This window comes from Peromyscus maniculatus, chromosome 5 (assembly GCF_049852395.1).
Source record: "Peromyscus maniculatus bairdii isolate BWxNUB_F1_BW_parent chromosome 5, HU_Pman_BW_mat_3.1, whole genome shotgun sequence".
In the NCBI taxonomy this organism is placed as follows: Eukaryota; Metazoa; Chordata; class Mammalia; order Rodentia; family Cricetidae; genus Peromyscus; species Peromyscus maniculatus.
The window spans coordinates 116210809-116236857 of NC_134856.1; positions in this window are offsets into that span (position 1 = coordinate 116210809).

Sequence of the window (26049 nt, forward strand, 5' to 3'; positions counted from 1 at the left end):
CTGGAAAATGAGAATTAGAGAGTCCCCTCCAATTTGCTGGTATATTAAATTAGCACATATATGCTTGTATATAATATATAGTAACATATGTATATATTATATATATAAAGTTCTTGGTACCTAGGGAGCCCTACATATATATATATATATATATATTATATTATATTATATTATATTATATTAAAATACAAAAATACATACAAAACATCCAGGATGCAATGTCATTACTTGGCCATGCTTTCTGGATTAGTCAATCTTCTGTCACTATAACAAAATACCTGAGGAAATCAATATAAGGACAAGAATTTAGGAGTTGCAGATATAGCTCTGTGGTAGAATATTTGTCTAGCACACAAAAACCCTAGGCTTGATCAGGGGTCAGAGAGACAGAGACAGAGACAGAAAAAGACTGAAAGTCATACAGAATGAGGAAGGGAAAGTTATTTGGGCTCACAGTTTCATAAGTTCCAGTCCATGCTCTGTTGGCTGGTTTCCCCTGAGACGGTAAAGAACAACGTGAAAAGCCAAGAACCCGCTGTGAAACAACACCATGAAGAAATAAGAGAGTAGGAAGGGGAACAATGGAGGGGGGGATCTCACAATCCCCTTAAAGATCACACCCCAAGACCTGAGGATGCTCCCCTGTGAAGGGTCTCTTAACAGAGGTGCCACAAAGAAGCCTTTGGAAGATAGTCAAGACCCAAATTCTAGCACCTTCCACTGTCAAAGCCTCAGTGATGACTAGTGACTGACACAAGTCTGTGTCTCCTCTGTGGGCTTCTCTCCAGAGCCACAGCCTACAAGTCTACAGGCTGCACTCTACAAAGATGTTCTACCAACTCCTCAGACACAGTAAACTCAAAGCTAAATCTACTTGCCCAACAGACTATCCTCTTCAGCTGTGGCCTCTCCTTGGAACCAAACCAGAATTTGTATCCTCATAGACTCTTTCCTCCATGGTGGTCCCCATCCCTCTAGCTTCATTATCCCCTATAGCACTATAGATGGCTGGGAAGCTCTAGCTTTGGCTGGTCTTCTTGTTCACACCCCCTCTCCGCTTTCCATCCCCACTATTACTTTCTGCCTTGGTCCTGTCCCTGTCCAAGAGTCCCAGGAACTGTGGTTTTCTATCCAGTTTCAAGGTATCTCATTCTGCCATCTCTCACCAACCCTTCCACCCTTCTTTCAAGGAACACAAACCTAATTACCTCCCTTTGCATCCTAAAACCCTTCAGCAGCCCTAACATAAAGGCCTGAACCAGCATGTTGTGATCTAGACCTTTACATCAGAGGTGGATGGTCCCCAGAGCATGCCTCTGCCTGGAACAGACTTCACTACTCTTATTTCACCTGGGAAGAATCTGTTTCATTTTCAACACTCAAACCCAAGGCCATCACTTTCATGAAGCTTTCTTAGCTGATTATTTGGAGAAAGGAGTCCATTTCATTCTACACCGTACAGACCCTCATTATATACTTTGTTTCCATAAACAGACACTGAGATCATGAAGGGGTAAGGCTTACTTCCCCAGTACCTACAGCAGTACCCAGCATACAAGGAGACTCTGTAACAAAGGAAAGACTATGAAAGTCTCCTGCTGATGACTCTGTTAGAGGAAATCCAAAAGTCTGGGTTGGGCACCATGCCACTCAGGCAGGGTAGTGGGAAGGGAGGGACAGAGGTCACCAGACTTTAATTCTTCAGGTCATGAAGACCTAGTCAAGATGACCCGAAACCATTCATCAAATCATGAACACATTTTATAGCATAGAAACAAAATTCATTATTGGGAAAATACAAATAGAAGACAATTTATATCATAAAAGTTACATCCTAACTTTTCAACATACAAAAATATCTTACAGTCAGTAAGAAAAAAAAATCTTTGAATGAGAAGAAGTAGACAGAGGCTATAAATAGGCTTTTTCACAGAAAAAAAAAAAAAAGAAAATGGCTTTTAGCCATAATGAAAAGACGTTCAACTCTAGTCATGATTAAAGAAGTGGAAATCAAAACAAGAGTAAGAGCCAACTCTCAGACTGGCCAAAGTCCCGGGTCTAATAATAGCTGGTGTTGGGTATTTTCCACAGCAGGTAGCCCAGGTACAGGAAACTTAGCCTTCATCAGCACTTGAGAAAGAGTGAAATTTGGTGCAACATTTCCACAGAGAAATCGTCAATGTCATTTAACAGTCACGTGACTTTTCATGCAAACAGTGACATGGGGAAGGGAAAGATGGAGAGTCCTGAGACAAACAGCCATGGGCTGTGATTTCAGAATGCATTTGCTCCGCCATGACTTAAGCCCTGGGCTGGGTTCCAAAGTCCTTGTTTGAATGGGCTCGCTGTTTGGGGTTTGCTGTTTACATTACAGGCACTTTTCTCCGCAGTCAGACGATGTTGCTCCTTGGCTCTGCACCAAGGAGCCATGCTTCCCATCCCAGGAAAAGTGATGCAAGAGAGATGTCTCCACTATGATGTGGCAGTTAGGATAAGAAGTGTGTGTGTGTGTGTGTGTGTGTGTGTGTGTGTGTGTGTGTGTGTGTGTGTGTGTGTGCGTTAATTTTGTTGTTGTGTTGTGGGGTTTTTTTTTCCAGTAATGAGACAGTGTTTGTGTGGCTCTTAAGTGGACACTGTTACTGCTAATTCAACATTTCTTCTCCCTTCTTGCTTTCTAAGAGAATTAAAATTTTTTAAGGGTATCTACCTCTCCTACACAGAGATCATGTATCCCAATGAGAAATAATCCTACCCCAGTTACTGAAGCAGTTTTGGCTCCTGGGAATAATCAAAGTTATTGTATCTTCCTTTCCAGGGACAGGTTAAAAAATAAAAAATAAAAGTCATTGTGTAAACTGACAATTTAAAAAAGGCAGCCATGAAGTGGGGGGGGAGGGGGTTAAATGTTAGAGCACAGGGGGCAGAGTTGGCAGCAATGAGAAATTGATTACGTATAGCTAATCAAATAAAAAAAAAAGTGTGAGAATGACCAGGGAGGAAGAAGTAGAGTTGTGGGACTTATTTGGAGCAGTGATAGCCACCACCATACTAATGCAGAATTACTGTCTTGTGCTGTGGGTAGCCATTCCAGCTTTGGCCTGGAAGTTCCAACCCCCACTGAGGCTTCAGTAACTGTCACGTCTACAAGGCGGGGCTGAGAGAGGACTCTGAAGACCTGAGATCCGCATGCGCAGCCTCCCTTGGTTCCTGGACCCTGGACGCTGGAGGTAGACCAAGCAGAGTTCTCCAGAGAACACCGCCAGACTGTGCTACACCTTTTCCAGACCCTGTAACCTATCCCTTCACTTGTAAGTTACCCCACAAAATAAACCTCCCCTTTTAACTACGTGGAGTGGCCATAATAATTTCACCAATAGTCTTAAACTGGTGGTAGCATGTGGACTCTGGAACAGTGGCATGTACTAGTGGATTTCACATAGTTCAGTAAAAACAGATGCAGATACACATGCAGACCCAAATCACTTCCACTGGGAGACCTGAGCAGCATTGACAGCCCAGTAGAAGTAGGGGTTCTTAGTATCTCAATTTTGGGTTCTAAATACCTTTATCTATCAAATGGGGCTAGGTTCTTAGAGAAATGGTTGGTCCCGTGACTGGAGCATGAAATGGACAAAATGAACAAAGGACTATCTTATTTTTCCCAAAAAGATGTGCTCAAAGAGTCGGGGGACATTCCAAACAGACACTGAAAACAACTTCAAGGAGCTCCCACTAGCCAATTAGGTCATCCAAGCTTCAAAATAAGCAAAGGTAGTTATAGCTCATGACATACTGAACGAAATGGGAATTGTTGGGTCCATACCGACACTAACAGAGATTTAAAAAAAACTACGTTACAAGTACTTGCAGCATGTCTGAGTCACTTTTCTGTTGCTGTGATGAAACGCCATGATCAAGACAACTTATAGAAATAAGAGTGTGTTTGGGTTTACGGCAACAGAGTGATAAGAAGGGTCCAGCATGGCAGGCAGTGGCAGGCATAGCAGCCGGAGCAGCAAACTGAGAGCTCACATCGTGAACCTCAAGCAGGAAGGAGGGAGAACAAATGAGCAGTAGGCAAAGCTCTTTACTCTAAAAGCCTGTCCCCAGTAACATACTTCCTCCAACAAGCCACACTCACTAAATGTACCCAAACATGGCCACCAACCGAGGACGGAGTATTCAAAAGCCTGAGACCATGGAGTGCCTGTCGTTCAAACCACCTTACAACACAAGCATGAGAATCTGATTTGGGGTCTTCAGCATCTGGGGAGGTTCACACTTGTAACCTTAGTGCAGGGGAAGCAGAGGCAGCTAGATCTCTGGGGCTCACTGGCCAGTAAGCCTCGCACAATCAATCAGTGGATCCAGGTCCCAGTAAAAGACCCTGTCTCGCTGGGCGCTGGTGACGCACGCCTTTAATCCCAGCACTCGGGAGGCAGAGCCAGGCAGATCTCTGTGAGTTTGAGGCCAGCCTGGTCTACAGAGTGAGATCCAGGATAGGCACTAAAACTACACAGAAAAACCCTGTCTCAAAAAACAAAACAAAAATACAAAAAACAAACAAACAAACAAACAAACAAACAAACAAAAAAAAAAACCCTGTCTCAAAAAACAAGGTGAACAGCTCCCAAGGAACAACACCCAAGGGTTAGCTTTGGCCTCCATTGGCATTTACACACACGTGTGCACATTACAGACTTGACCATATTATATTTAATTTTTAAATGAAAATATATGTATAAAATATTGATGAGGAAGTATATAATCACAGTATCCCTCTACAAAAGAGTAATCATTCTATGTCCATATGTTTCATGTCCATAGATTTATTCAGACTTGAATCAAAAATATTTAAAGCTAACCACAGTAGGTCATCCCAGCTACTTATGAGTCTAAAGTAGGAGGATTGATTTAACCAGAAGTTCAAGATCAGCTAAAAAAAAATATTTGCAAGAAGAATTATCTCTATACTGAGCACATTAAGACTTTTCCTGTTATTTTCTAAGTAATATAACACAATATTTGTACAGTGTATATGTTGTATCAGGTAATTTGCATTATCTGACAAAGTGTAAGAAGAACATTTGTGGATTCTGTGCAAATGCTACAGCACTCTATAAAGGACTTGAGTACCTGCAGATGTTGATATCTGTGAGGGACCCTGGAACCAGACTCTCACGGACTCCAAGCTATCACTATACAGAAGGCACTAACAGTCTTGGCATACAAGTCTGTCAGGTGCCACAGTCAGTCAAGTGTCAAAACTAATGTTTCTAATGATTGAAGAAATGAAAGTCACTAGGCAATGACTAAATCATTATGAGACAAAAGCAGAAGTGGCTTGTATATAACACTTTGTGATGACATTCTTTCCTCCCTTCTTTCCTTCCTTCCTTTCTTCCTTCTTTCCTCCCTTCCTTGTGATACTGGGGGTTGAACTCAGGGCCTCATGCATGCTAGGCAAGCTCTCCACCACCTCAACTTTATACCCTTTACCCCAAGCCCCACTTTGTGACATTCTTGCTAAGGATTCAAAATATGAGTCTAATAATAAGGAAACTCACATAAGCCCAAACTGAGAAACAGCCAATAAACTCTTTGGGCCATAGTCTTCTAAAATGCCACAGTTATGAAGTCAGGGATCCTGGAAAGAACATTGCTGGACCAATAGCAAAACTTAAGTGGAATGTGTATACTCAAATTTTGCCTTTGAAGTAAAATGTCTGTTCACAGGAAGCAGACCTGATGTTTCCTGGTGCACAGGGTTCATGCCAGCAAATTATGCTCAGGTAATTCACATAAAAAGTCATTGTACTTTTCTCTGAGTTTAAGATGTTTTCAAGGAAATGGACAATGGAAAAACATCTTAAGATACAAGGCAACTATCCTGTCAGCTTCTGCTGGAGTTGTTTCCTCCTGAAGAGATCCAGGAAGAATCATTCCTTTTCTTCCAAAGCAGGGCTCTTCACATTTTTCCACTCATGATGACATCATTCCACATTAGAAATTTTAATACCACTCCAAGTATATATGTATATGACCTAGCCATACTAATCAAATATTTACTGATAATAAATCATAAATATATTTTAAAACAATTTTGATATGATAACTACCATTTATCAAAGACAAAAGCAGATGTGCATACAAATGAGAAGGATGTGGCTGTTTGTTATTACATAGGGAGTTACGTCTTGACTATTTGATACGGCAAGATATAAGCCATCTTCAGTGTTTTCTAGAGTGGATCAATATTTTGATTATGTAATAGTGAATGCTGAGAATTTCGCCTGGCATAAACACATACCACAAAATGGCAGAAGTGTGTTTAGAGCCATTTCAAAAACTGTTGGAAATTGTGTCTTAATCCCAAGCCAAAATTCATTTAATGATTTGTTATGAAACTCAAGTTAGCAACTCTAACAGCAATTTTTAAAGTCAAACATTCTAACACAATACAGTCTAAAGATACGCTAATTTGATACTTACATGCTGTAGAATGACAATAAGAAAATATTAAAAGCTTTTGCTTTACATAATCAAATCATCACATTTCCACAGAGCAGAAAACTTTGTATGGACAGTGAAAACACACTGCAAATCATAACATACGGTAGTCTAGAATGTGAGTGAGGTGTTTCATCCAGCATCCGCCTGGGGTGATGACATTTACTGTACAAAATGCCCATGTTGTGTGTTCAGAAAAAAGGATGCAGTGAAGTCACACAGTGCAATACAGGCAAGCTCCACCAGAAAGCAGAGAATCTTGGGGTCGCTGTGCTTTTGATTTGGAATTAATTTTTGATCAGTGCATCTTCAGAGACCTTTTTATGCTGCCAAATTCCTTACAATCCTCACATTCGGTTACTTGACCCAATGTGGAGTCATGACCCACAGTTTATGAAGATACCCTCCCGACAACCTGAGGCACTGAGATGAAGTCTGGATTGTGTGATCTTCTCCTGGGAAACTAGAGGAGAAAATAGCCAAGTGGTCCACAGCCTAATGAACCCAGGGCCACCAACTCATACCAGCCTGTACCCTGGGTCATCCCAGTCAGTTTCCTCTGGACTTCCAGTCACATGAGTCATAACAGTTCCTGTTGTGCAAGCTCGTCCTACTGGGTTGTCAATTATTAGCCAGCAAACAGCATCCTGACTTATTCATCATCACTGAAAGAGGGCTGCAGTCCTCTGATGATGAGTTCCGTCCACGCTATGACGAATAGTATCGGTTTGAGGTACATGAAAAGAAATCTCACTCTAGATAGAGTAAATAATCTCCCTCTAGATTTCTTATTACTGATATGGCTGGTGAGTAACAGTGAAAGTGTGCGTCATTTGCACATATTCAGTGTGTCTTGTAGATTTAAAGTGGAGGATCAGAGAGTAGTAATATGCTGAGATTTTCACAGCGGTGACCTCTGCAGGACAGAGCCACACTGAGGGAAGAATCTCAAATTGAATGACATCCAAGAAAATTTTCACAAATCTGCAAAAGTACCCCAGCCATTGTCTTCCATCTTAAACCCTTCTTCTAGTCCTATGCAAACATCCACTAACTAGCTCTTCTGAGTGAATCCTGTTGCTGTTTCCTCAAAAACATTAAATAACACACCAACACCTAAAAAATAAAGTATTCCATGCTCCTTACCAGATGACAAACCACTTCTATATCAGTTTCCCTCACTCCGTGTATATTCTCTGGAGACTCTATTCACAAGGGACTACAATTGAACTACTGGAGAAAGGAGTTACAAATACCGAGAGAGGAACTGGGATATGGTGATATTTTATTTGTATTGAAATGTGATTTTAATTTTATGTTAATAAATAAAGTTGCCCTGGGGTCAGAGCTATTAGAGCCATAGCAAGAGCGTGGTGGTTAGAAGAGCTAGGTAGATCTCTGTGTTCAGGGATACAGCCAGTATTGGAGACATACGCCTTTAAGACCTGGAGGGCGGTACTTACAGGCAGTGACAAGGCAGTCATGTGGTTGGGTTTACAACCAATGAGAAGGCAGAACAGAAAGACTATTTAAAGACAGACAAACAAGAAGAAGCTCTCTCTTGGGGAAGTTAGGAGCACTGCAGGAGGTAAGATTTTATCTCTGAGCTCTGACCTCTCGGCTTTCTCTTTTACATTGGCTCTGTGTTTCTTATTTTAATAAGACGATTGGTTACATCTACACTGGGATACATTGGTATGAAAAAAAATGGATGTAGAGATAGATAGATGATAGATAGATAAATAGATAGATAAATAGATAGATAGATAGATAGATAGATAGATAGATAGATAGATAGATAGATAGAACCTAGAATTGTGTAAATGCTGTGTAAATAGTTGTTATAGTGTACTGTGCCTTGCTTGGGGAACAATGACGAGAAAAGGTCTGTACATGTTCTATACAGATACAACTATTTTTCTGACTGTTTTAGATCCATAGTTGTTTGAGTCTGCAGGTTAGAACTGCCACTTCTCTCTGCTCACTGAGAGGAAATAGATGCAACAGTATTCTAGTATGAATAAGAAACCTAATGCCAAAACTATGAACTTCCCTACCTGTTTACACAGTTCTTCAATTTCCTACATTAAACACCTTTGTTGTTTTCTCATAGTTACACCAAAGTACAATGTGGATCACCAAACATATGTCATCAAGTGTGATTTTTCCTGACCTCTCCATCATGGCTAGCCTAATCTCTTCTCTCCTATAGTACCTCATCTGGACTATGCAGGCTGAATTAATATCTACCTGCCTTAGTTAGGGTTTCTATTGTTGTGATAAAACACCTTAATCAAAAGCAACTTGGAAAGGAAAGGGTTTATTTCACCTTACACTCCCATATCAAAGTTCATCATTGAAAAAAGTCAGGGCGGGAATTCAGGTACAAACCCGGAGGCCAAAACTGAAGGAGAAGCCAGGGAGGAACTCTGCATATTGGTTTACACTCCAGAGCTCGCTCAAACTGCTTTCTCACAGCACCTAGGATCACTTGCCCAGGAGTGGCACCATCCACAGTAAGCTGAGCCCTCGCTCATCAGTCAGTAATGACTCAATAACACAGCTTGCCCACAGGCCAATCTGGTGAGGACATGTTCTCAACTGGGGTTCTCTTCCCAAATAACTCTAACTTGTGTAAAGTTGTCATAAAACTAGCCAGTTCCTTTTTCATACATGCTTGGAAGACTCCCCACATCCTTGTGTAACATTGGGGCACCGTTTGTTTTAATAATGTTTGTCCACAGGCCCATCTCCCACAACACTGTGAATTTTTGTAGGAAGGATTGATCCTTTGTCCCTTTGTACCCCAGCACAGAACCTGACAAATATATTAGGTGCTCCATAAAGGCGTTTTGATTGAGAGGAAGTCTTTCTCCATGAAGCAGATTGGAGGTAACTAGCCTGCCTAAGAGGCAGTCGCTAGCACAGCTCTCATGAGTATTGGAACTAGCAAAGAAAGACAAGCACTCCTTTGGAAACCAGGACAAAGGTACCAGCCCTCTTGCAGAATACTCCACAGGGCTGAAGAGGTGACTTCCTTGCTCCAAAGGAGTATGGGTTACTCTTCTTGCTGCTATGACAGAATGCCCGACAAAGTCAACTTAAGGAACAAAGGGTTTATTGTGGCTCGTAGTTAGAGAGTGCAGTCTGTTGTTACAGAGGTTGTGGTGGCATGGTTGAGAAGCAGAGAGTGATGGATGCTGGTGCTTAGCTCATGGTCTCCTTCTTATCCAGTCTGGGATCCTAGACTATGGAATGGTGCAGCCCACTCTTAAAGTGAGTCTTCCCACTTAAGTTAATTTAGTCTTAGAAACCCTCTCACAGATATGCTCCGGGATTTGTTTCCATGGTGATTCCAAATCCCATCAAGTTGACAATCAAGGTTAACCAAGACACTAGGTCTTGCTTGGAGAGGTTTTCCTCGATGCTTTGCTTTTGTTGCACAATCAGCTTCTCTCTGTTTTGTAGGTGGAGGAAGCAGAGTAATGAAATGGATATTCTGAGTTTGATGACTGCTTCTTTGGGGTGTGGCCAGGCTGGGCAAGCTCCCACAAGAGGTTCCCGAGAAAGGCTGTGTTACTCCAGATAAGTAGTGTGGAAGGAAGCTCCTGCCCAGCTGTCTACTGCCTTCTTGACTTGTCCAGCAGTGGTCCATGCCCAATCTGAACTGTCAGAGCAGCCAGTTTACCAACACACACAGTCCAAACCAATACATTTGCATTGTATTGCTCTGAGTCAGGAATGTCAGTTGGCTGAAGCCTTTTGGGGCTGAAACACTAAGATAAGCTAAAATACATAGGAATTGACCACCTACTTCAGGGTCAGGTTTATAACTGAACAGAAATGTTTTAATGTGCTCTGTGTCCTCTAGTACTGGCTGCGTCAAGGAAATCCTTTCTGGCAAACAGTTAGCATGTTCTACTTTCTCTCAATAGCATTCAAACGTCCCCCAAGGAAAGGCAATGAATGCCTTTCTCTGAACTTTCAGCATGTGTGAAATTGACAGTGTCGTGAGCCTGTTCCCGTCTTGCCGATAGCACAGATGACTAAAAGGCGAACAGGAGTGATGGGTTAGCCCCACCACAAGGTCCTGAAGGGTCTGCCTGCCCCAGACACTTCTTCCTGCCTAGATGCATCTCTCAAAATGGAGGTACAAGAAGTAAGCAGAGCTCTCCCGGTTAAGTTTCTAAATTACTCAGGATTCTCCAGAGGAGCAAACCCAACTTGAGGGGATTTGAATCACCATGGAAACAAATTTCAGGGAGAAATTTATTTAAGGAATCAGTTCAATTATATAGTCTATCAAGTCCAAAATTCACAAGACCTTCAGGATGGAAACGTAAGAAAGATGATGTTACAATTCAAGTCCATAGGCCCTCTGCTGGCTGAGTGTCCATTTCCTTGGAGGACAGGAAGTCCTTCTTGGGTTCTAGTCAGGCCTTCAGCTGATCAGATAAAGCCCACTCATATTATGAAAAGCAATCTGTTTTGCACAGTGTCCACTGATTCAAATGTTAATCCTGGATGCTCTAGTGGTAGTGAGTTATCAAGACTAATAGGGTCCTCAAATGTCAACCCCCTCTAAAGCTCTCTCAGGGGCTAGAGAGATGGCTCAACAGTTCAGAGAACATAGTGTTCTCTTGCACAGGACCTGGGTTTGGTTCTCTGGCGCTTCAGCTCCAAGGAGATCCAATACCTCTGTCCTCTGCAGACATCTGCATGCACAGACCCCCATACAGACACATGTGCATACATATACTTTTAAAAAAATGCTTAGTTGTAATTGGTTGTTTTTTTCCTCTTCGGCTCTTTAGAGGGGGGCCTGCCACCCAGCTCCCAAATAAATCACAGGGAGGCTTATTCTTTCTTTTGAATGCCCAGCCTTAGCTTGGCTTATTTCTGGTCAGCCTTTCTTAACTTAAATTAACCTATCTACCTTTTGCCTCTGGGCTTTTACCTTTCTCTATTTCTGTATATCTTATCTTTACTTGTTACTCTATATCTGGCTGGGTGGCTGGGTGGCTGGGTGGCTGGCCTCCAGTGTCCTCCTCTTTCTTCTCTTGCTCCTCTATTCTCCTCCTATTTATTTTCTCTGCCTGCCAGCCCCACCTATCCCTTTCTCATGCCTGGCTATTGGCCATTCAGCTCTTTATTAGACCAATCAGGTGATTTAGACAGGCAAAGTAACACAGCTTCACAAAGTTAAACAAACACAACATTAAAGAATGCAACACATCTTTGCATCATTAAACAAATATTCCACAGCATAAATGAATGCAACACATCTTAAAATAATATTCCATAACACTTGGCCACATATCAAGGTACCATGGTCCTGACAGGTTGGCACAGAACTAGCATGAGACATTTTTTCCTTCTCCTGCACTGACTAGGACCTTTCCCTGCTCTTTGTGGTTGGCTGAAGAAAGAAAACTAGCCTCACCATCATCCCAGTGAAAATAAGAGGGCTAACAGCACCATTTTATCTGCAAAGTTTTGTTGCTAGTCACAATCAAAATCAAACAAGGTATAGCAAAGATGGTGTGCATGGGTTTCAGGGCTAGAAACTCCGACTGTTAATTCTCCTGCTTTCAGATTGACTTTCTGAGATGGTAACAGAAGATTTCGTGCTTCTTTTGAGTGTCTCTGTCCTTGCAGGTGGATATTTCCTAACTTCCTATCTCTTAATACCTCAGTTTACAATCCAGCAAAACAGAAGCCAGTGTTGGGCCTTTTATCTGCAGAAGCCGTGTGCATGTCTTGGGAGTCTTGACACTGTCCCCTCTGGCCCCGTTCTTGCAGGAATATCCCGTGGATGCATTCTCTGTGAAGGTTTGTCCCCAGGGAGGAACACTGTCTACTTCAATGAGCCTCAGCAGCCAAGATTTTTAACTGGGTATCAGTTAATAATTCTTTTCCCTCCCCCCCCCACCTCTCTGTATAGTAGAAAAATCAAGAGCATCACCTCCTCTGAAAAAGAGAATTTAGTGGTGGTGTACCTAGGTGGCCACTGTCCCAGCCCTCCCAGATCAGTGTGCATCGTGTCTCCTGACCACTGCCCATCCACCCCAGCTTCCATCATTTTTCCATGGTGAGGCCAGGCAGGCAAAACTATGGAACATTGTGGCTTTTCCTCTCTTCCTACTTGTTTAGAATCATTTTGACTCTTACTACAGTTATTCCAAGGGGCGCATGTGGCCTCTCAGAGCATAAGAAGCGTCTGAAGAGGCAACAGGATGAGAACACCAGAGATGCTTGCTTGGACCATCTCTAGGATGTTCCTTCTCTCTCCCATATGTAGGTGAGTCACAGCCTCACCCTTGCATGCCTCCAGGACCCTTCTTGCCTCCTTGTGAGTCTCACCCAACCCATCCTCTCTCCAAGTTCTATGCACTTTGATCTATCCTGCATATAGTTACTCTTCCCTAAAAGACTCTCTTCAGAGAGATGTGTCCACAGTTAAACTATCCAATGAATGGGTCCTCAGTTCCAAGAAAAACCTTCTACAGTGTGACCATAACCTGCCTTCCCACTATATCTCCTTATTCTCTCATTCACTAATTCTTATAATATACAAATACAGTCTACCCTCAGTAGTTCTGTATCCATGAATTCAACCAAGTGATTTAAAATACTATTTTTTTTAATTTCAGGTCTGGGTGCATGGCCCAGTGGTAGAGTATTTATCTCACATTCACATGGCCCTAAATTTAATCTCTGGTACTAAAAGAAAATTGCAACTCTACTGAACACATATACAGACTTTTTTTTGTTTTATTCACGAAACAGCACAACAAAACTACTATTTGCACAGCACTTACATTGAATTGAGTGTTAAGATATGTGGGAAAAGGCAGGTACTATAAAAATGTTACACCAATTTATATAGGAGATTTAAGAATTCATAGATTTTTTGGTATCGATTGTCATGGAACCAATCTCCAACAGATACTGAGGATGATAATGTATGAAGTACCAGTGAGTTAGACTCTAGGGACTCGGGCAATGGGATAAGCTGGGTGAAACACTGTCTCTCTTGTCCAGGGATTACAGGCAAGAAGGAGGATAAAGATGGCAGTGAACTATTTCAGTAAGAGTGGAAAGTACCCAGAAGGAAAGATGGGGCCCAGCAGCTCCTCTAAATCCCTGGGAGCAACCTCTCTATTCCCTTATTGACCATAGATAATGCTACAGGTTCCTTCATCTTCCATGATTTCCTCTCCTCCCCCCAAGACCACTCTATCCTTCAAGGTTAGATGAAGCCTTATCTTCTTTGTTGAGTTTTTCTGATCCATAGAAGCCCACAAGGAACTCTCATTTCCATGCACCCACAAACCTCATAATGAATGCAAATAAAGGTCCAAACAGCACTTTCTATGCACTGCAGGCTCTGTATTCTGTATAGTCCTCCTAGTCCGCAGTCAAGTGGGAGTAGTGAGAGACCACCTATTCTTGCCTGCCCTGGTCCCGCCCTCCTCACTGGAGACATCCCGCAATGCTGCCTCATTGCTTTACAGCCATGCTTCAGTTACCCTTCACCCCTCCTCTGAAGAGTAAAACACTAGGCTGCAAAAGGTGAAGTGGGGTCTGAGACGGCTCAGCACATAAAAGTGCTCATTGCCAAGCCTGACGGAATCAATCCATGGGACCCACATGGTGGGAGGACAGAACCAACTCCCACAAATTACCTTCTAACCTTCTGCACACACATCAAATACATCAAGAGAAAAATAAATGTAACTGTTTTTCTTTCAAACCGCTGAAGTAACTTTCCCAAGATTTGCTAGGTTGTCTCGTCAACCACAGGCTGTGACCCAGGCCACTGCCATGGCTTTCCTGGTTGCCACTGTCTCCATTTCCGCTTCCAAGGCCAGTGCGAGCACAGCAGGGGTTCCAGCCCCCTCCACACTTGCTCACTTTCTAGGAGGGCGACCACTGCAAGCCAATCATTGTCCCAGAAGCTCTGAGCTGCAAAACATAAGCTACATCGCTCTGCCTTGCAAGAGAAGCCTGGGGAGCCCCCATGCAGCCTCTGCTTGCCCCTCCATCTCTTGCCGGTAATCCCACCTGTTATCTGTTGTCCTTTTATGGTGCACAGAGTGAGGGGTAAGGTTGAAGCTGTCTCAGGAGATTCAGGGAGCCCGGAGGATGACAGCACGGCAAGGTGGACATGTGATGATGAGAAGGGGACTGTGATTCAAGATTCCAGCTCCGTCTCTGCTGCAAGTGCTCAGAGTTGTCACTTAGGATTATACATCAAGCGTCATGCTAAATCCTGAACATGCTGTCTTGCTGGCTCCTCTAGATGCTGTTCTAGCGTGTGCTAAGGGAAGTTGCTTTTCCAACGACAAATCATCTTACTGGGTGCCAAATGCAAGCACTCCTCCACATCTCTGCCACAGCCCCCAGACCAGGCTGTCAGACACCCACTGCAGATAAACGGCAAAGACAAGTCACTGACACGGAAGACCTATCCAGGTGAGAAGGGATCCCAAGCCATAACAACGGAGCTCCAGCTCTCATCCCTAAGAACATGCTCCAACAAGACTACATTGTCACTTTTTTGCTCTACCATCTCCTCCAGCTTCTCAGCTGGCTCCATGCTTGCTCCAGGATGCTCCCAGGCCCAGAAGGATGTGCTGATCTCACCCTGCATCTATCCACAAATACGTGCACATACGCACACTACTTGTTTCTGAGAACTGCAGGATGGAAGTGTCAATGGACATTAGAGGCTCTAATAGGCACTAACAAAACATCCTTCCATACTAATAAGTGTTTTGCCACAACAGTAATCCATTCATGAAATCGGGAGAGTGAGCCAGCCTGTGATTTCTAAAGTTGCCTCTCTCCCTGTCCTTCTGATCCCTAATACTTCTTGACAATGCTTTGTAAATGACCTTTCCCACTCATTGGTGCAAAGATTGCTAGCCCTGCCCTGGAGACCAACTCACACTCTGGTGACCACCATCAGTTCTCTGCCTGCCTTCTGGTATCTGTAGATCCAGACTCTCTTTGTGTGGTACAACTTTCAATATACTTTATGTCTTCTCGGCAGGGTCTCCTGTATATCTTTAGATAGGGAAGTAAAGAAAATGTGGGCTGTCTTAGGAGACTCCAAACTCTCCTTTATCTCCAGGACATGGGCCTATTCTATCCTCTCAAGGCGTCCCTAGCAATTACTATTTTGAACAAAATCTCAAGTTCTCTCAGACTCTTCTTTCCTCTATGACCCTCTTTCCTACTTCATTTCCCCTTTCTCGGGGTTATACATCAGGTCAAATCAGGGCCTGTTGAACTCCAGCCTCTGCTACCTGCTAGCTTTGGGGGCCTCATCTTCTCCAGTCCCGTGTTCTCTCTGTCCAATAAGAATGGGAGCCATGTGTCAGGTGGATGGAGCATTTAATCTCTGGTACTAAAAGAAAATTGCAACTCTACTGAACACATATATAGTACACATAGTAACGTGGGGTTACTACTGTGAGGGCTGCACGGGAACACGAGTCCCGTGTTCTCTCTGTCCAATAAGAATGGGAGCCATGTGTCAGGTGGATGGAGCATTTAATCTCTGGTACTAAAAGAAAATTGCAACTCTACTGAACACATATATAGAACACATAGTAACGTGGGGTTACTACTGTGAGGGCTGCACGGGAGAGCGTGCGCGAGAAAGCGCTCAGCGCCTGGCACATCGGCAAATATTCACAAGTCACGTGACCTCAGGAATGTGTGCCACGTAACCCCTTCAACCTGGAACAAAGAGCAAAGCATTTCATTAAACCATGCTTGCCGCATACCTACCAGACTGACTGGCACATTTTAAAGGCTCTGTGTGGTTACTCATGAACATTTTTCATGCAGAATTCTAGTCATGCGTACTTACATACATTTTCCCTCACATCTCTTACAGGTTTTAGTTACACCCTATAGCAAAGACAATATAACAGAAGCTTGTTTAACAGGAAGGTGAAATTCCTAGATCCACTTAAAATTAAAAATGCTAGGTTCTCTCAAAAAACCAGAGGTCTGGCATAGGGTTTAAGTGCCCCCGGCTGTGGGAATTGTAGAGTTAAGAGGACAGGGCCCATAGACAGTTTCTGTGTCTACAATGGGATGGGAATCCGTGTGGTCCTTTTTAACCTGTTTCTTGGCATCTTTGTTTTCTTTCTTCCGAATTTTGTCTTCCCTGCCACCTGTTCTACACTCCTCCCCTTTGGACCGTGTCCTGGGCTCCCTCTCAGGCCTTTGCTCCAGCCCCACCCTCTTCCCCAGACTCCAGTTTTCAGCTAGCTGTGGGATGGTTCCACCTAGATGTCCTTCCTACACCTCAACACTAGCCAGGGGAAAGCAGCTCCTCACCACCACTGTTCCCGATCTTTGCCGTGGATTGCATCTCTTTGTCCCTGTCCTCGGATCTGGGAAATCTCACTCCTCTTCCACCGCCTGCAAGCCTCCCTCTGCTCAGCAGCGGACACCTGCTTCTTAGTACTCCTTTGAGCTGAGATGCCCTGTGCCTTCAATTCACTCCACTATCTCGGCATGCCCAGCTCTCAACCTTCTGCCTAGACCTCCCGTGCCAGCCGTTAACACTCTTTTGTCCAACCCAGTCTATGAATGACCAGAGAGTGATTTTTGGCCTGCTAGGCACATCTCTATTTCAAAACCATCCATCTTCCTCATGGTTGATGAAACCGAATATTCTGTCCCTGGTGCAGGCAGGTAGGGGCCTCATTTAATGCTCTCCCCCTAATCTTCCACAGTCAAATCCACATTCCCCCCCCACACACACTCACCAAATGTGCTTCATCCTTTCTGCCTGGTGTTTTCACAGGCTTCTTTCTCAAATCCAGTGCTGTGTCTAACTTATTTGTTCTTCAGGCTTAGCTTAGCTTGGATTTCTCCCCTTTTAGGAAGGCTTCTCTCATTTCCCTGTCTGAAATAATCCCAGCTTAGCCATCTTTTTATCTGTGTAGCAGATGTCTGAAATAAGTCAACTTTTAAGGAGAAAGGGTTCACTTTGGCTCATAGTTTCAAAGACTCAGTTCATGGCAACATGTAGCTGTTAGTTTAGCCCACCAAAACATAGCCAGCCAATCATCACCGAAGAGCCGGTGGAGGAGTCCCATGTGTCTCCCGGCAGCCACAGACAGGAAAAAGAGGAGCACAAACCCTTTGAAGACACCCCCATTGACCTGATTTCCTTCTTCCAGAGTCTACTCAAAAGATCCCACCACTTCTAAGTAGCCCCAAGGCCTTGAAATTTAACCTGCACCATGAGGGCCTTTGAGGGACAGTTCTGATCCGAACTATAGCACACCCCTGAGAACGTCTCACTCTCTGACCCCCAAAGCTCCTTGGACTCCACTGGATGCTGGGAATAATTTAGCCCAATGAACATCTATTGACAGAAATGTAGAGGAGGAGTTGTCCCTGGTTACTGGGGGAAGAAGATAGGTCCCTGACTCATCAGTCAACTCTAAGACCCAGCCAAGCCGGCTGGAATGGAGGGAGTGAACGGTTAGTACAAGGTGGCAGTGCCTATTAGCCTGCAGAAGGCTGGGCGCTTGGGGAAGAGCACAGAGGCATGCGGGAGTCCTGGCTCCACCCCTGCTGGCTGCTGGCCAGTCACTTCACCCTGGGAGCCGCAGTCTCCTAACCTGTGCAGTGAGCGGGGTGGTAACGTGTGGTTACTACTGTGAGGGCTGTACGGGAGAGCGTGCGCGTGAAAGCGCTCAGCGCCTGGCACATCGGCAAATATTCACAAGTCACGTGACCTCAGGAATGTGCACCACGTAACCCCTTCAACCTGGAACAAAGTTGTTGTGAAGATTAAATGGATTAGTGTGTATAACACTCAGAGCAGAACCCGAAACAGGATTCAAGAAACACCCGCTCTTTGGAGGAGACGTTGATGACAATAAGGATGTTGGGTGTCGGGGAGGAGGCCACGTGGAGACAGGAAGCTGGCAGCTCCCACTGAAATTTCATGTGCACGACCTTTTCCCTCCTATGTTCTACATGTGAGAACCAATAATATTGTTATAAATGTATTAGTACATCCCCAGGTGTGACTAGTGGAGTAAATGGTGCTCTTTGTCAGGAGTCACCAAATGTGTCTGTAAATGGCCAGAGAGCAGATATTTTAGGTTTCCAGGCCACATGTCGAGAGTGTTCAGCTTGCCCACCGGCATGCAGGAGTGGCCACACACCGTATATTAAAGAGGAGGCCTGGCTGGGTTCTGGTTTGTTTACAAGACATGCTGAGAAAGCAAGGTTGCCCAATGTGCCGCAGTCTGTTGAACCTGGCCCTACGCAATACGTAAGCAAGCAAGCCAGGAATGAGTATACAACGGGTCATAATGGATCATAATGAGGTCTTCCATTTCTCCCCATTGAAGCTTTAGAGTGATCCCCAGCACACAAAGAAGCAGGATTCTTCCCCATCCATCCCTTCTATTCAGAGACACCTGGGCCTGGAGACAGAAAGGGAGCATGGATTCTACAGTCTGGCAAGATCAAGGCTGGTTGTGTTAGTAGGAGTCAGGAGACCTGCTCTCTGTCTGGTCAGTGTGGTCGTGAACCAGCAACGTCAATAACACCTAGGAGTTCATGGGCAACGCCTCACCTTGGGGACCACCCACATCAGTGCTGTGAGGCCAGGCCCAGCAGATGGATCCTTTCCTTCAATGAGACCAATTTCACATAGCAGCAATGCGCTTGACTCCATTCACCCCTTTCTAATGTATGAGACCACAGTGAGAAGGGCCGTGAGCTGGCTCTGTCCCTTTGGTTCACCGTTGGAGATGGTCAACAGCCATGCTGTTTGCAGTGGTAACGAAACTCTCTTTCAGTCATGTCATCTGGGGTAAGCTGGAGTGGAACCTTCGGTCTAGCTCTAGCCAGGCTCACACTTACCGGTGGCACCTTTTCTGCAAGGTGGTCAGCATCCATTTTGTCCTCACATCCCCAGTGCAGAGTCCTTTGGTCTCTCTTTTGCAAGCAGCTCGGATTTCTGTGGGAGTGCACCCAGGTTTCCTGGAATCATTTTGGAAATAGGCTACTAGGATATTTTGTGAGTATACTTTCTTATATTATGCTTTATATATTGCAATAAGATTATTTCTGAATCCAATTTCTTTCTCTGCCTTCATTCAAATTACACCCACAAATACCTAGAAAATGTTCATTTTCTCCCCAAAGCAAAGACTGGGCCAGAGAAATAACTGAACCAAACTGTCACCCAGAGGAGGAAAACGCATAAGATTTGTCACATTGTGGTTTAGGAAATAAACAATGGAAAATGAAAAAGAATTGCTATTATAACTTTTCAGAACTTCTATTCTTGGCTTTAATATATCGATATTTTATTTTTATCATGCTCTCCAGACACTCCTCCTTCTCATCCGACCAGCTCCTGACTTTTTGCCAGATTAACCACGACCCCCAGGATCCCTCAGAAAACACCCTGCAAGGCTCTTGGGAACCCAGGCAGAAGGGAGCTACTCACAGGCATACCTATGTATTTCTCTTCTCATGTTGAGTGTTAATTATTCCAATTAAATTTACGTATATTCACATGAACACCAGATAGAAAGATCTAAATGAATAATTAGAAAATGACCTTGAAGCCTTCTATGACAGCTCATTGCTAGAACCCAGAAATTCCCTGTGACCTTCCCAATGGCAAATCCACCCTCTCCCACAACCTCCAAGGTATATATCACCAAGAGATATCACAAGTTCTCTTTATCAGCTTTTTTTTTCTACTAAATGGGTCCTGCCTACATAGCTTAGGCTAGCCTTGAATACTTGAACCTCCAGCCTTAACCTCTCAAATTCTGGGATTAAAGTTGTACACCACCACATCTGACTTACTTGTTGCAAAATTGTGCATTGGAAATCATGTTTAAGTCTGCTTGGCAAGCCTAGCTACAAAGAGAAATAGCCAAAAATTGAACGAATGCACTTGGATGTTTTGAGCTAAACTGGAGAAGAATCATGTTTAGCAATTCCTCACTTTAATGTTTAAATGAAGTATTTAATGATCGGCTTTATTCATATAAAAGAGTTACAAGCTAGTGCAAATAATGCTTTACCAGCCTTATTTTGTGGACCAAATTTAAAATACTGGTATCTATAAAAGTTCCAATGTTTGCTTCTTTAATATATTTTTAATTTATTCTTTGAGAATTTCATACAAATATGCAATGTGTCTTGACCAAATCCATTCCTATCCCCTCCCTTCCAACTCCTCCCAGAACCCACCATCATACCTCCATTCTAACTTCATATAGTCTTTTTTTTTTTTTAACCATTGAGTCCAAATAGGTGCTGGTCACATGCACATTGGTGTAGGGCCATCTACAGTTGTGGGAAAACCTACCTAGGGCCACATCCCTAAAGAAAACTGATTCTCCCTTCCCCAGTAGCCATCAACTACCAATCACTTCAGCTAGGGGTAGAGTGTTTTAAGTCCCTTTTCCTGCCCATGTTGGAATTTTTTCTGACTTGATCTTGTGCAGTTTTTGTGCATGTAGCTACAGTCCTTATGCATGCAGGTGCACAATAGGCCTTTCATGTCTGGGGAAAAATGACTCACAGTCATCCTCTACAACCTCTGTCTCTCACAGTCTTTCTGTGTCCTTATATACAATGATCCCTGTGATGGGGGGCATGCATTGTGATGCAGATGTCTTATTTAGAGTTGAGCAGTCCAAAGTTTCTTGTTCTCTGCAGTTTCACCAGTTGTGGGTCTCTATATTAAGCACTGTGTACTGCAAAAAGAAGCTTCTCTGATAAGGGTTGAGAGCTGCATTACTCTGGATATAAAGATAAGTATTTAGAGAGCAATTTGATACTGTGTCCATTTAACAACATTAATGGTAGTAGGTCTCCTCTAAGGCATCTGACTTACCCAACCACATATTTTTGATGTAATTAATGGTAGCAGGTATGAGTTCTGGAGTGCCTCATAAAGCCAATCAGAAAGCAGTTGGTTACCCCCATTAACATTCAGGCCACTATTGCACTAATAAGCATGTATTGCTAAGCTGGTTGTTACCGTAGCTCTCAGCGTTCACAACTGGATAAGACAATTGATTACTATTCTCCCACAGCAGCCTGAATAGCTCCTTCTAGCACTATGAAGCCAGCCCAGAAGGAAGATGCTTCCAGGTTAGTGTCATCTTGATTTTTCCACGCCGTGTGACCATCAACTTCTGGCAGGCAATCGTATTGTTTGAGAGGGCTTGTGGAACCCTTTGACGAACAACCTGAAGGTGAGCATCCCAAACCTGGCACCAGTACCCCTAACATAACATTTATCATGTTAATTTTTCAAGTCTACACTTAAATGATGAATTCACATTTTTGTGCAGCCATTGCCACCACCCAGAACATTTCCATCTCCTCAAGCTCAAACTCTGCACCCCTTAAACAGTAACCCCCCCTCCCCTTCCCTATCCTGTGCACGCCACCGTTCTATTTCTTGCCTCTAAAAATCTGGCAGCTCACAGAAGTTGAGCTAATCAGTATTTGTCCTTTTGTGTCTGACTTATTTTGCTTAGACTAAAGCTTTCAAGAATGGTCCATGCTGTAACATGTCAGGACTTCTTCCCTTTTTAAGGCTGCATGTGCCGTTGTGTGCACACACTCCATCGTCTTTACCCATTCTCTTCAATGGAATCATGGATTACTCCTGTCTATTGCAGAATGCTGTCCTTCAGGGATGGCAAAGCCACTTCCCTTTAGAATTGTCAGAAACTCTAATTATTAGGAGACCTGTACAAAATTGGACCCATTAATGTTCTACCATGGAGAAGAGAAAGGGATAATAAGGCCCAACCCATCCCCGAGGATTTATATACAGTTAATGACTGCTAGAGAAGAGGTTTTTTTTTTTTTCTTTTAGTGGTATGGCCACCCACAAGTTGTCTGTGTTCCTATACGTAACCACTGGTCTCTGCTTCTGCAAGAAGCACTGCTTAAACTATAGTTTCACCAAGATAGAGTTGAGTAGAATTGTTTCTTTGGTCTGTCCCTTGTTCTACCCTACCTAGAGTGAGGAAACTTCTCTTCATCTCCCTAGGAAAATTTCTTATCTCACCACTTTTTGGGCGCTGTGAATATAGCTTCTGTGAACAAGAATATGCAATTTTCAGATGGAGTCCTGCTTTGAATTTGTGTGTGTGTGTGTGTGTGTGTGTGTGTGTGTGTGTGTGTGTGTGTGGTACACAGAAGTAGAATTGCCAGATTTTATGATAATTCTGTTTAAATTTTGAGAAATGCCATACTCCAACACTGCTTTTTATGTGAGTGTACTAAGGTCTCAAAACATAAGTCACTGTTCCCCCGACTTCAGCCATATATGCATATATGCTGTATAGATATAGAAACTAGTTTGGATCATAAATCAGTCCCAGGCTAAAATGAAAGAGATTTTAGAGGTCACTAAGCCAACCTCATCAATTTACCAGAGAGTAAAGTGATGTGGATGATGTTGGCTACACTGGGGAAGAAAACTAGTTCCCAGGTGCAGAACAGCCTGCATAAGAGTCACCTGTAGTCCGGGCGGTGGTGGCGCACGCCTTTAATCCCAGCACTCGGGAGGCAGAGCCAGGCAGATCTCTGTGAGTTCAAGGCCAGCCTGGGCTGCCAAGTGAGTTCCAGGAAAGGCACAAAGCTACACAGAGAAACCCTGTCTCGAAAAAACAAAAAAAAAAAAGAGTCACCTGTAGGGGCAAGTCTCCCAACCCAAACCCTGCCATTAGACAGGAAAGATGACCTCCAAAGAACAAGGTGTTCTGGACCTCTCCCAGGCTGATTTCATGTAGCCTGGGGGCTGGACATTATGGATGCCCTGATGGCTCTCTTGTCGCCACACTTCAAACTCTCCCTAGGTTCCTGCTGACACCCCATCAGTCCAACCAAGGAGGCTGGGCTCAGTTGCACACAGCCTTTCTTTGTCCTCCCTCAGTGTCTCCAGTGGCACTTTCCCTACCCACTGCTCAATTGTGGAGGCCCAAGTTACTCAAGGTCAGAGAATCTGAGCTTGCTTTACCCAGCAGGGCTGCATAATGGAATGATTTGACCATAATGGTTACCAGGTGTTTTAAAGGGTCTACACTTGGCTGTACATTGTGCTTTGATCTTGAAAGGGGGAATATCTTTTGCTTCTCCCCTTGGCATTGTATAAAAAGCCCTTTGGAATAAACCTTGAGGTGACTGGGTATTGACCCAGGGCCCTCCCGAAGCTATCCTGTGTCTCTTTCTTATCCTCTCCTTCTATCTTTCTGTCTTATACTTCCTCATTCCTCTCTCCTTCCTGCAAGAACCCTTCAAAAGGTGGGAGCAGGTGGGAGCTAGTCTCCCACGGATTCCCACAGAGTGGCTTATATGTAGTTTTCTGTTTGTTTGTTTTTTTTTTTAATCACCTGTCAGTGGTCAACTAAACTAGCCCCTGATAAAATTAACAATGAATGATGTTATCTTCTATTCCCATTTAATTGTCTTTCCTCCTTAATTTGACTATCTTCTTCAGGGGCAGCCTCAGGATATCATGAGCTTCCTATATCAACAACCCAGGTCCACCTGACCTCCATGGACTGCATCTCTTCTAACTGGCATACTGGTGGTACCCTTTGCTCTCAGTAAGCTGCCAGGTTGGAAAACAGACCGACACATGTCTTCCCTTGCTGCAATAATGAAACGAGCGTCTATGTCATCAAACAGGCTTTTCTGTACAAACATCAATTTTTTACCTACTAACTTACATGATCCCAGCAAGTAATAGAAATATGTGAAAAGATTAAAATCTTCATTTCATTAACAAGAACAATGACACTCAGGAAAGGAAACAATTTGTCCCAGAGCCCACAGCTAGGTCGCCAGACCTGAGAGCACTCCAAGGACCTTCAAAAAGCTCCAAAGAGGGTAATGTTAGATGATGGGCACATGGACGAACCTTCACAGACTATAAATACTAGGGAGCAGAGCTCCTAAGGATGTGACAGTGTGGCAAAGGAAAGGTTCTCCAAAGGTGGGAACTTTGGGGATCTGATAAGTAGACTCAACATGGGGTTCTTTTCTGCAGAGCTTTTTCCAATCGCATCAAGATATAAGCTGTCTAAGACCCAACAAGTTGAGGCCTTCTTGGGAAGATCCTGTGTTCTGAGCTGGATAGATGTGAGTGCCCATTCAGCCTCGATGTGAAGCTTCGGCTGCAGAATACACAAAACTGCACTGCAAAGGATCTTGGGAATTGCATGCTCCTATGAGCTGCAAGATTGTGAGCCTCCAGCATCCCTGAGGATGTACAGAGTGTGGATGCTGCTACTATGAGATAAGGAGGAGGCAGGAAAGTCCCATTTCCTCTCCCACCTCAAGAAGCCCCAGCCTGAAATAGCAGGATTCTGAGGTAGATGGCAGGTATCCCCCTGACCACAGCCTGGCAGAGATGTCATGGTGTCTTCCAGGAGATCTCCGTGTTCATTTGTAGGCACTGCACCGGGCTTGGGAGGAAGTGGACCTGGCTTCCATTTCAAACACATCGCTTCTCCCCTGTGCTGCTGAGAATCTAGCTGAGCCCCAGAGTTCTCAGAGGCAGCGGGGGATGGCTACACCCACAAGGAACATCTCAAGATGGATGGAGCCAAGATTGTGGGCTTAGACAGAATGCACAGGAACATCCATGAAACATTGCATTAAAAAAAATCTTTTATTCATTCTTGAAAATTTCATACAAGTATCCAATTAAATATGACCATATTTACCACCCCAAACTCCTCTCCTATTCCCTCACACACCCCTCAATATATCTCCATTCCAGTTTCATGGGTTGTTCTTTTTTAATCTAAATCCAATCCATGCTGCCATGTGTGCGTTGCGGGTAAGGCATCCATTGGAGCATGGGAATTCTATCAGTGGACATACCCCTCCCCCAGAAAAGTGATTATCCCTCTCCAACTATCAATAGCCACTCAGCAAGGGGTAGAGATGGAGATCATCTACCCCATCTATGCTGGAATTCTGACTGGCTTGGTCTCGTACAGGTCATGTGTAGGTAACCACAGCTGCTGGGGACTCATGAGTGCAATAGCCATACCACGGGCTGAAGACAGCACTTCACAACTTCCCACCCATCTTTTAGCGCGTGCATCCTTTCCATCTTCCCTTCCTTGTTCCCTGAGCCCGGAGCTGGGAGTTTCATACAGATGTGCTATTTAGTATTGAGCTCTCAGTCTCTTAGTCTCAGTTACGCATCTCTGCATTGACTGCTTGCCCACAGCAAAAAGAAGCTTCTCTGACCAAGAATGACAGCAGCCCAGGTTTATGGGTATGAACATAGACATTCAGAGGTACCGACAGCATGACCAATTAGCAAAATAACAGTAATAGGTTCTACCCTTGGGCCTGTGACCTGCTCAGCCACTGGCTTTGGGTGAGGCTTACCGTACTAGGCATGACGTTCCCTTCTGTGAAGCAGGCCTCAAATCTAACCAGAAGGTGCTTAGTGGCCCCATCAAGAGTTGTGCCACCAGA